Here is a 10,913-nt window from a genome sequence, read left to right as displayed (position 1 = left end):
GACTCCTCTTGCAATGTCCATATAAAGTCGAGCCACTATTTTTTCTCTACCTAACAAATTCATACCTTTCTGCCTACTAATTCACGGTCGCATACTCTCCTCACTTTCTTAGTATGTGGCCTCTTTAGGTTTGTAGTGAGAAAATCACTTTACTTAAGATCTAATGAAAGAGAAACCTTAGACTCAAGATCAACTACTCCTCTATTCTCTTATGCTGATGTCGGTTACCTTTAATCCAACCCAAAAGAGGGTTACCCACTTTGATAAGCTTTAGGCTCCTCTTGTCGACTTTGTCAGTTAGTTCGAGTCTCAAGAATTTGGCTTTGATCATTGGTTTTATTTTCGTTATATGAGTTATCCTTTTTATAAGCTTTGCTATTTCAATAAAGTCAACAAGCAAGAAAAGCAACTTAAACAAACTGAAAGAGTAGCTCAAGCAGCAGCTTAGTTTACCTACCTCAGACTATCCCTATCTTATATAGCCTTGTCGAGCTTCTCTTTCTCAAATTTCTAAATCTTCTTTGAAGAGTCCTTCAGATGGACTAGAAATCCATTATTTTGAACTTCTTGCATTACCACATAGTGGGCGGGACATGGCAAGATGTTTAAAACCCCATCTTTTAGGGAACATGCTCTTTAAGTGGGTATGAGCTCTTGAATGAGCAGATTTGTGTCTGATTAATTCAAATGTCTTAAGCGTATGTGCACCTCTACAATACGATCAAGATAAGAGAAACCTCTGTCACTCTCGTCTCAACTCCTACGGAGCCTTCCACAGAAAAAATGAACCAAAAGATCATACTTTGAGCTATATAAGGAACTTTAGATAGGTTAAATGAAATGAATAAAAAAGTCCGGAGGACGAGTGAATTCATAAAAGAAAGGCGGTCAATGCACTATAAGAGAGGGATATTGTAGGACTATCCATTAGCTATGATGAAAGCAAAGGGGGAGGAGAGACTGATAAAAAGTTTGAAGACGGGAAGGATTTTCCATTGATAAGGAGAAAGCTCATAAAGACTACTGCTTCAGAGGGCTTATTGTTTTCAATTTCTTATTTAGCTTGGGCACTGTCTTCCTTGTGAGACCGCCTAATAAATAACTCCTTTCTTTCGAGTTTAAATAGATGAATACGATGTATGTTCGTCATATGAATACACATTCAGCCTTCTAGTGTAAAGCAGTTAATAACAATCTTAAGGATGCCTCATACGAGAGGCTCGATTCAATTAAGTTACCAAACTTGAAGGAGAAAGAGTTATGTCTGAGCTTGACCATGAAATAGACTTTATATCGAACCTGTGCCAATTCTTTAATCAATTCCCCACTATGTAGGAGAAAGATATCGTGAAGAAAGTCCTACTGAGGGATATGTTCTGATTTTCGCACACATGCGCATTTAGATAAAAGGTCTTTGTCCAAATTTCATATCTTAAGAAAATGCTAACCCGCCCCCCATCCGGAGGACTTGCTTATACTTAGGAGAAGGTTCTAAAAGGGTAGAAAACTCCTACAATATCCCACAAATACCCTGTCTTATGGAGCCTTTGTTTTTGTTCCATAATACTTTATTTAGTTCCATAACACATTTTCAGTGGAATAAGAAAACTCTAAATAGTGGAATAAGACCCATAATAGTGGAATGCAATATTCTTTGCTCCTAGCGTTAGAACTTTAACCTATTTCTCAAACAATTTCACAGCTTTGTTTTTTGAAATACTCCAGAAAATAAGAAAGAAGAAAGGACTTGACTTGAATTTGTCTAGACTATTTGACTATTTATCAAGCTTTATCATGACTTTTTCAATATTATTTGAGCGTCAAGTCAGAGGTTAATAGTCCTCCAAACCGGTCGAGAGAAGAAAATGAATCCAACTCATATTTCATTGAGTGTCTTTTTTCTTGCGCGAGATCAAACAAAGAAATATGAAGACCTATACAAATGAGAATGAGCTCATGACCGATAATTCAAGAAGCGTCCTTAAAAAACAAGCTCTAAATGAGGATCAATGAAGTAAGCCCATGGAGTGTTAAGAATTGGATATTGTTGGATTTCTTTCATTGCACTTCTAATCCTAATAAGGGATAAAGAAGGAGTTTTGCTTTCTCTTTATTCAATGTGCTTTGATCCTTTAAGATTTATATGGATTTCTGACTTGTCCTACATAGCTTAATTAGGTCGGACCCTTATTTAAAAACTATCCACATTCTCATCTCAACTTCTTTGACCCTTGTTTTTTAAGCCTTTTGACTGATTATATTCATATTATCTGTGGGCCTCAATGAAAAGCACAAAAGATCGATCAGAATTAGGGCGAGGTGCCCATTCTGCCCTTTATGAAAGCCCTTCTTCGAGAAATGCTAATGGATTCTTATCATAATGAAATTCCATAAATCAGTCTGACTATCGATAGAGGATGAAAACATCTGATGTACGATTTTCACTCAAATAGCAAAAGGTTTGAAATCAAGGTTTGAATGCATAGGGGAAAGTCTCAAACTCATTTTCATAGGATGTGTTGAGTTCCATCATTGAAGAAGTTTCCAGTTATTTCTCAGAAGCTCTCAATTTCAAGGTATGCGTTTTCAAGGGGACATAATACCTAACTCGAGAGGAGCCCACGTAGCGACAAGGCTTATAGGAAGAGGAGTGGCATAGCATATCGACTTATGGGAAAGGTTCTACTAGAGAAGGTACAAATATTACGACTTATACCTGCTTTAGGTTGGCCCTTGCTAGGCATAAAAGGGCATCCACTATGCGGGCGAGTCCGAGATTGAAGGATAGGCTTTCTTCTAAATAGTAGGTTCCAAAAGAAGAAAGAGGTTTGAATTGAAACCCACGGAGAAAAATAAAGTCAATGAATAGGGGAGAGAAGGGAGCATCTGCTCTGCTTATTTACTAATGTTTTCGCCACTAAGCCTACTAAATCATTAAAGGAATCAAAGTCCTATGCTTGAACTAAAGAGTGACGCTCTGCTTCTTTGTGGGGCCTTAGGTATTAACACAGATAGAGCAACTTAAGCTAGTTCTATAGCTGACAGAAAAGCTAGACGAACTTTAACCTCAACCTCTAGCTTTTTTCTTCTCAGTCTCATTACTTCGGCCTTAACCTCGTAACCTTACCTATCTCCGCATACGCCCCTGGATACTGATACTGGTGTACTGACTTATACTTCTTATAAGGGTCAACTGGCTTACTAGCCATTGACTATTCGCTCGACAATAAAGGAAGAGTTATCAATCTTGTTCCATCCACTTGTTCAAAAGTACGAGAACTATTAGTCTCTAAGGGGAAGTTCTCTTTCGAAAGACTTCCTGTGAGTACAATTTAGTTAGAGCTCTTGTTCACCAAACATGCATAAGAGACTCGACCAGATTTTCAGTTGCTTTCCTTTCCAATGAATTACCTTTTTTCATGAATGAAAGAGAAGGAACTTCAGCTAAAAGAGCTTAAACAAGGGCTACTTCTTATTAAATCATAACCTCTGCTACTTCCGAAAGAGAAAGAAGTATGAAAAGAAGAAAGCCTGTGGCGTCAATTTAAAAGAAGAAGAAAGCTTAGGTGGCAATGAAAATCAATCAAATCCTTGTGCAATCTTTGAAAGTTGAATCAAGAGGTCAAATTTCTTTTATGGAGGCGGTAGAACAAATATGGGATTGGAAAGAGGAAAGCCTAGGTTATGGTATGGCTTTTAGTGGTCTCATTGATAAGGAGACCTAGAAACTGAGGGCTCGACTGAAAGGAGAGAGGCTCCATAGGAGTTGAGAAAGAATGATTGAGGACTTCATTAGGTTCGAAGATGAGGACTTTCCATATTCAATTTAATCCACTAAGTCAAAGATTGAACTAGAAGAATATTGAAGAATTTGAGAAGCATCTCCTACGGAGTCCTAAGTACCTTAATTAGAAAGCCTATCTTAAGGAGCCATAAGGTTCGAAGAGACTGCATAAACTCCTAAACCTACTAAAAAGAGAAAGCCTAAAGGGCGAAGCATTAAGCAAAGAGACAAAGAAGCATTGAGTTATGAGGTCACTCTTGAATTACATCTTTCATAAAGTGCTCTTACATGGAAAAACGTAGGTTCCAATCCTACAAAGTGTGGTTCCTGAATTAGTAAATGAGCTAGTTGACCAGGTTCAAGCGGGAAGGTTCATTTCCAAGGATTTAGATCTTTTTTTGTCGTCAACTGAAAATACAGTTTAGATAGATCGGCCGCTCGACTCAAGATGTTATGCTTCGTTCTCGATCCTCTACTTCAACCACTACGTGGGTCAAGATTCTTTACGAAATCACAAAATTTTTCTAAGATGTAGCAGATGAGCAAGAAAGAGTTGACGAGTAAGTCAGAGAAAGGCAGGCCCTTCATTAGTAAAGGGAATGAGAGGTTTCGATCAGCATATGTTAAGCAAATGACAAGCTAAAGAAAAAACTCATGAATGAGGAAACCCAAACTTCCTTTGAACTGACTATCCATTTAGGATAGGCTTTTCTTCTTTTGATTCCAAATAGTAGGCTTTGATTTCATCCTTATTGGTGTCATATGAAAAAGATAGAAAGAAAGCACGTAAAATAACATTTGAATCACAAGAATATATGTGAAATCGGCTCTGAACAAAATCGAATGTTTCTTCGACCTCCTCGTAAATTTTTTGCGCCTCTCTTTCTTAGTCGAGTTACTTCACACTTGTGAAGTTCCTTCTCAAACCTTTTATTGTGGAATAAGAAAAGAATTTGAGGATTCTTTGATAAGGATTCCGCAAATTCTTCCCACCTCTCTTTATCGTTTTGAGTTTAGTTATTTCGCTATCTAAGGGCTCCTTCTAATTAGATAAGGAAGGAATTCACTTTCAAATTCTTTGAAGCTCTCATCATTTGGAGTCAAGTTATTTCTAAATATAAGGGCTCCTTCATAGAATATTGGATAAGAACTTCGCTTTCAACTCCTAACTCTGCCTTACAGTTGAGTTAATTTATAACCTTCGGACCCTCAACTCTTACGGAGCCTTGTTCATTGATTAAGCTTGAATCTTAGACTCCTTTTTAAACTCATATTGCGTTGAGCCTCCTCTCTCAAATTCAAAATCTAATGATTCTTCAAGAATTCTTTGATCCTTTCAAGTTCATATGGAATTAAGCTAGTACGGACGTTTATTTATTCTTAACCCCTTATAATTGAGTCTGGCGAGTTCAGTTCTCGTTGCCTATTTATTATCCTAACTTCCTCAAAATATACAATAAAGGGATGAGCTTACTTCTCTTTCTGATTCCATAATCAATACCTCTCCCCAGAAAGCTGCTTCTGATTAAGCCCGCCACTGACCATTGATGGAATGAGTTCCACTTACTCTAACTCCTAAAAAGAACTCAAACTCAACGGAGACCTCGTGAATCCAACTTGAAATCTTCCCTCCTTGCTTCTTAGTGATCTTGGATTATGTTGACTCTTCCGAGTGAGTTCGAGCTTCTTCTATTCTATAGTTCTAGCTTGATCTAACTCGTGTATAAGCTATTCATGCAACCTTCTCCCTGTAACCACCACAGAGATCTTCTTATTTATTTATGGATGTTCATTGAAGCGGTCTTCTCATATTATCTCTTTCGAGGTTAGTTAAGAAGGAGAGGCTCTGTAGGAGTTCAGGGTCCGAAGGACTTGTGTGTGAATAAAGGCTAAAAAAATTCTCAAATTCTTTTCGAAATTCCACTAAAAGCTAAAATAAAGCTCCGGGTGAGTTGTTCTCTTCTTAGAAAGGCTTTGACAAATATTAGCATGCGAAGCAAAGCGTATTTATATAGGAGATGAAGTCAGGAGCGTCAGGATTCATGGCGAAGGCTGATTATTGCATACGAAGGAGTCAGTTGAGTTAACTAGAAATCTCCTTTCTTTATACCATAAGACAGAGATAATGTTGAAAGGACTCCAAAATGCAATAAGGTAGATTCTACGAAGGAGCCTCCGTAAGGAGCTGACAATTCATTCATGCATGACTTTTTGTAGTTCTCAGTTTCTTAACACATTTCATTCTCAGATTCGAAAAGTGGTCACAGTAATCAAGAGAGTATGTCAGTTGTAGTTCTTGTATCATATGAAAGTCAGGTAAAGTGCTTGTTCTGTTAGATAGTGGATCTCCCCACGGAGCAGTGGATATGGAATTGAAATGGATCGAGGCTCAAAGAATGTTCAAAGGACTTCGAACTGATCCTTTGGAGCCTTCTTCCTTCTTAGGTGATGACTGGTTTCTTAGCTCAAATTTAGAAAATGCAAGAGCCAAAATTCACTCTTTGACTAGGAAAAGAGCACCAGAAAAGGGGGGTGAGAATTAGTAAGTCTGGCTCAGTAACCAAAATAGCTTGTCAATTCAAGCCCTTGGCAGCTAAAGGCTGCTAATAGTCATCGTCTGGGGTCCAATGATTATGATGAGATCTCGCAATTTTTTGCACAGAATCTCCTGGTATCCTCGAAAAAATCTATGTATTTGTTTATTCTCCTCTTGGAAGAATTCTTCTTCCTTTTTATTCTTGTGGGACATAACAATTCTGATGTTCAAAGTGAGCCGCAAAGGCTCTATCCCCATTATAGTAAATAAGATATATAGGCCACATGGTGTAATGTAGGTTTCCTTCCGACTACATATAAAAATATGTTGGAAGCTTTGGGGCTCTCCCTGTCGTTGTGGCGAAGTTTTCACACCCATAATTGGTATGATCGCAAAGTTGAGTAGATTCAACCCAGCCTGGGTGACCTATTCATATATGATAGAGATATAAGGGGGATTTTCTGCCAGGTTATTCGACCTCCTAACTGGAAGGATAATATAATCTTTACCCTTCTAATCTCGAGCAGGCAAAACAGAGGGTCAAAACCATCCCTCTCTTTAGGAAAGAGGAGATCTTTGATCCTCTCATATAAGGATCCCCTAGAATTTTAAAAACAATCATTGAGAGAATGAAGAATGTAATTCTCTACTCTAAGAGAATTGTAGGAAATGGTCGGATCTACCATGAGGTCCTACATACACGCTCTTGTAACAAAGGCGTTCCAGAATGTCTTCACTTGCGCTCCTTTAAATTTGAGGATATGACTTCGCTTTCATTCAAATTCTTTGAACCTCTCCTTATCGTTTTGAGTTGTGTTATTTCATTAATGCACTTCTTCACAGTTGCTTCGCCCCTTTCTTTTCCTTCTTAGTCGAGCTTCTTTGAATTGTTCCGTGGGTAGTCGAGTTATTTCATAACCTATGGAGCCTCACTCAAGTTTGAAACTTGGAAAAGAGCTTGAGAGGCATCAGCCTTTTGACCCATGGTGAGTCCATGACTCTGAAGCTAGAAGGGATGATATCTCCTCCTATAATAATGAGAGGAATATTCACCTTTTTGGTTTTCTTCCATTCCAGGATCTCAAGAAGACTGATTAATCTTATACTAATGGATTGACCCTTAAGCCTCCACCTCCAGCAGCTGGATGTTCTGCCTATTTCCATAATAACCCATAATTGGTTTGTATTCGAAAATCAAATCAAAGTCCTTTTTTCAAAAATCTCAAATCAAAACCTCGAACTATGGGTAACATCTAAGATAGTTTCTCAAGGAGAAGTACACCTCGTCTGTTATGATCCCTATAGAGGAAGACCTCTTTCGTCTCCCATTACCTATTTCCAACTTAGTTTACAGTCAGCCAGTCAAGGAGTAAATCAAATTCATTGAATTCCTCATGACAGTACACTTGGGGCCACCCCTTTATCAAAAGATAACTGATAATGTTCTGAACAAGCGTCTTTTCTTTAAGCTTTTTATCTTTTTGAAGAGTATTCCATTTCTCTTTTGTATGGGCGTTTAGTTTCATGTTTCTATTCAGCGGCCGTGGTTATTGGAAAGAACTTATTTCATCGATCGTTTGGGCTCATAATAAATGAAAAGTTGCTCCTACTACTCAGCCTAGAGCCTTGAGCATTGTCCAAGGACGTGCTGTAAGAGTAACCCATTACCTTCTGGTGTAGAATTGCCACAACATAGGCGTTCTTCTTAGCAAGAATTCTTGCAGTCGAATAATGGCTAAGAGGATTTGGAAGTCATTATGGCACTAAGATTTCAAAGGTTTAGCCAAGGCTTAGCTTAGAACCCCAATATTCGTTATATTTGGTTTGATATTACTACCACTCATGAATTCAAATGTAATAATGATATTACTGAAGAATGTCTTTATGAGAATCGTTTTGCTTCTCATTCTAGGAAATTAGCAAGAATTTGTCTGTGTAATTCTAGAAATCTCTTTCATGTAGCTTGGCAAGGAAATTTTAAAGCATGGGTATAGGACCCTTTACATGTCAGACCTATTGCTCATGCCTTGGCCCAATGAATATCGCTTATTCTAAGCATGGGTATATGGTCAATCAGCCTTCGAAGCTTTTACTCGAGGTGGTGCTCTTGGCCCAATGAATATCGCTTATTCTAGTGTTTATCAGTTTTAGTATACAATTGGTTTACGCACTAACGGGGAACTTTATACTGGAGCTGTTTCTCTATTATTTCTTTTTGCGATATCTTTAATACCTGGTTGGTTACATCTACAACCCAAATGGAAACTGAGCCTTTCCTGGTTTCAAAATGTCGAATCTCGTCTCAATCATCATTTTTCAAAACTATTTGGAATCAATTCCTTGGCTTGGACAGGACATTTAGTCCATATTTTTATTCCTGCATCCAGGGAAGAATCTGTTCGGTGGAAGAATTTCTTAGATGTATTGCCATATCCCCAAGGATTAGAACCACTTTTGACAGGTCAATGGAATCTTTATGCTCAAAATCTCAATTCAAATAATCATTTATTTGGTACTTTCGAAAGAGCAGGAACTGCCATTCTAACCCTTCTCGAGGGATTCCATCCGCAAGTGCAAAGTTAGTGCTGACTGATATGTCTCATCATCACTTAGCTATTACATTTCTTTTTCTTGTTGCTGGTCATATGTATAAAACTCATTTCGGGATTGGACATAGTATAAAAGATTACTTAGATGCACATATTCCATCTGGGGGACGATTGGGGCGTGGACATAAAGGTCTTTATGACACAATAAAGAATTCGCTTCATTTTCAATTAGGTCTTGCTTTAGCCTCTTTATGGGTTATTACTTCTTTGGTAGCTAAAAATATGTACACTTTACCTTCTTATGCGTTCATAACACAAGACTTGACTCAAGCTACATTATATACCCATTACCAATACATTATGATAGGAGCTTTTGCTCATGAGCTATATTTTTTATTAGAGATTAACAGAATGAGGATAATGTATTGGCAATAATCTTAGACCATAAAGAAGTTATCACATCCAATTTTAGTTGGGCCAACCTTTTTTCTGGGGTTCTATACATTGGGGCTTTATGTTCGTAATGATGTCATGCTTGCTTTTGGTACTCTAAAAATACAAATCTTAATCGAACCCATATTTGCCCAATTGGTCAAATTGAATATGGCTTCAATGTACTTTTATCTTAATCAAGCAGCCCGATGTTCAATATGGGTCGAAGCATATGGTTGCCAGGTTGGTTAAATGTTGTTAGTAAGAATAGTAATTCACTATTCTTAACAATAGGCCAGAGACTTCTTGGTTCATCATGTTATTGCTTTAGGTTTACATGCAACTACATTGATCTTAGTAAAAGAAGCTTTAAATACACGTGGTTCAAAATTCATGTCAGATAAAAAGGATTTTTGTTATAGTTTTCCTTGTGACGGTCTGGGACGAGGTGGTACTTGGCTTAGGACGCCTTTGATTTGACAGTTTTCTAGATGTTCAATACCATTGGATGGGTTACTTTTTCTTGGCACTGGATGCACATCACATTATGGCAGGGTAACGTTTCACAATTTCATGAATCTTCCACTTATTTAATGGGATGGTTAAGAGATTATCTATGGTGAAACTCTTCACAACTTTTCAATGGATATATTCCTTTTGGTATGAATAGTTTATTAGTTCGGGCGTGGATGTTCTTACTTGGAAATCTTGTTTGAGCTATTGGCTTTCTGTTCTGAATTTCCTAGCTCAGATTTTGGCAATAATTGATTGAAACTTTAGCATGGGCTCACGAATGCACACCTTTGGCTAATTTGATTCGATGGAGAGTTAAACCAGTGGCTCTTTCCATTGTGCAAGCAAGATTAGTTGGATTAGCCCTCTGTAGGTTATATATTGACTTATTTGGCTTTCTTGATTGCCTCTACATCAGGCAAATTTGGTTCATTTTGTATGTGTTGTATCCGCAAAAATCTCATTTCTTTCGATGGAGAAGGACATCGCCACCGCATAATAGTGTACCCACACATCTTCATCAATGTTGATTTTTTACCAGAAGATTGAGAGCTAACTATCGAGACTTTGGGCTATCTAGACACATACTTTATGAAATCCTGAATCTATCATTCTTGCCCCAGCTCTAAAGGGGGAATGAAAATCAGTCTTAAATAAAAGAAGACGTCGGACCACTCAAACTGCGCAAGATATGGCAGTTTGACTAAATCTCCAAGTGGGACCCATTCTTCGGTCAACTTTATCCCATGTACCGGATATACTACGATCAAAATCTTGCTAGAATGACCTTGGATCCTCTGATATTCCCTAGTGGATAGTCGAACCTCTGAATTCCACTAGGAAGTCGAAAGCCTATCCTCCATATCTTTATTCAGTTTCCTATGAACAAATGATGCCTCTACCTTCATAGTGACCCCATCAAACCAAGCTGAATCGTGTCCTCCATCCGTATTGATCCACGACCATTCTTGGTATCTAGAGTGGATATCCCACATTCAATTCACGATGAGGAACTATTAACCACCTTTCTATTTTAGAGTGGGCACATAAGCTCAACTTATGATCAGTCTTTACAACAGCAAGAGGGTTTAATGTCTTA

General features: G+C 37.9%; 1 pseudogene; it reads left to right on the top strand.

The window, feature by feature from the left end:
* Positions 1 to 8,077: 8,077 nt before the first annotated feature.
* LOC127150903 (photosystem I P700 chlorophyll a apoprotein A2-like) lies at positions 8,078 to 10,237 on the top strand (annotated as a pseudogene).
* Positions 10,238 to 10,913: the final 676 nt, after the last annotated feature.

This window comes from Cucumis melo, chromosome 9 (assembly GCF_025177605.1).
Source record: "Cucumis melo cultivar AY chromosome 9, USDA_Cmelo_AY_1.0, whole genome shotgun sequence".
Lineage (NCBI taxonomy): Eukaryota > Viridiplantae > Streptophyta > Magnoliopsida > Cucurbitales > Cucurbitaceae > Cucumis > Cucumis melo.
The sequence above is the reverse complement of the archived record's forward strand: the minus strand, read 5'-3'. Positions and strand labels throughout refer to the sequence as shown.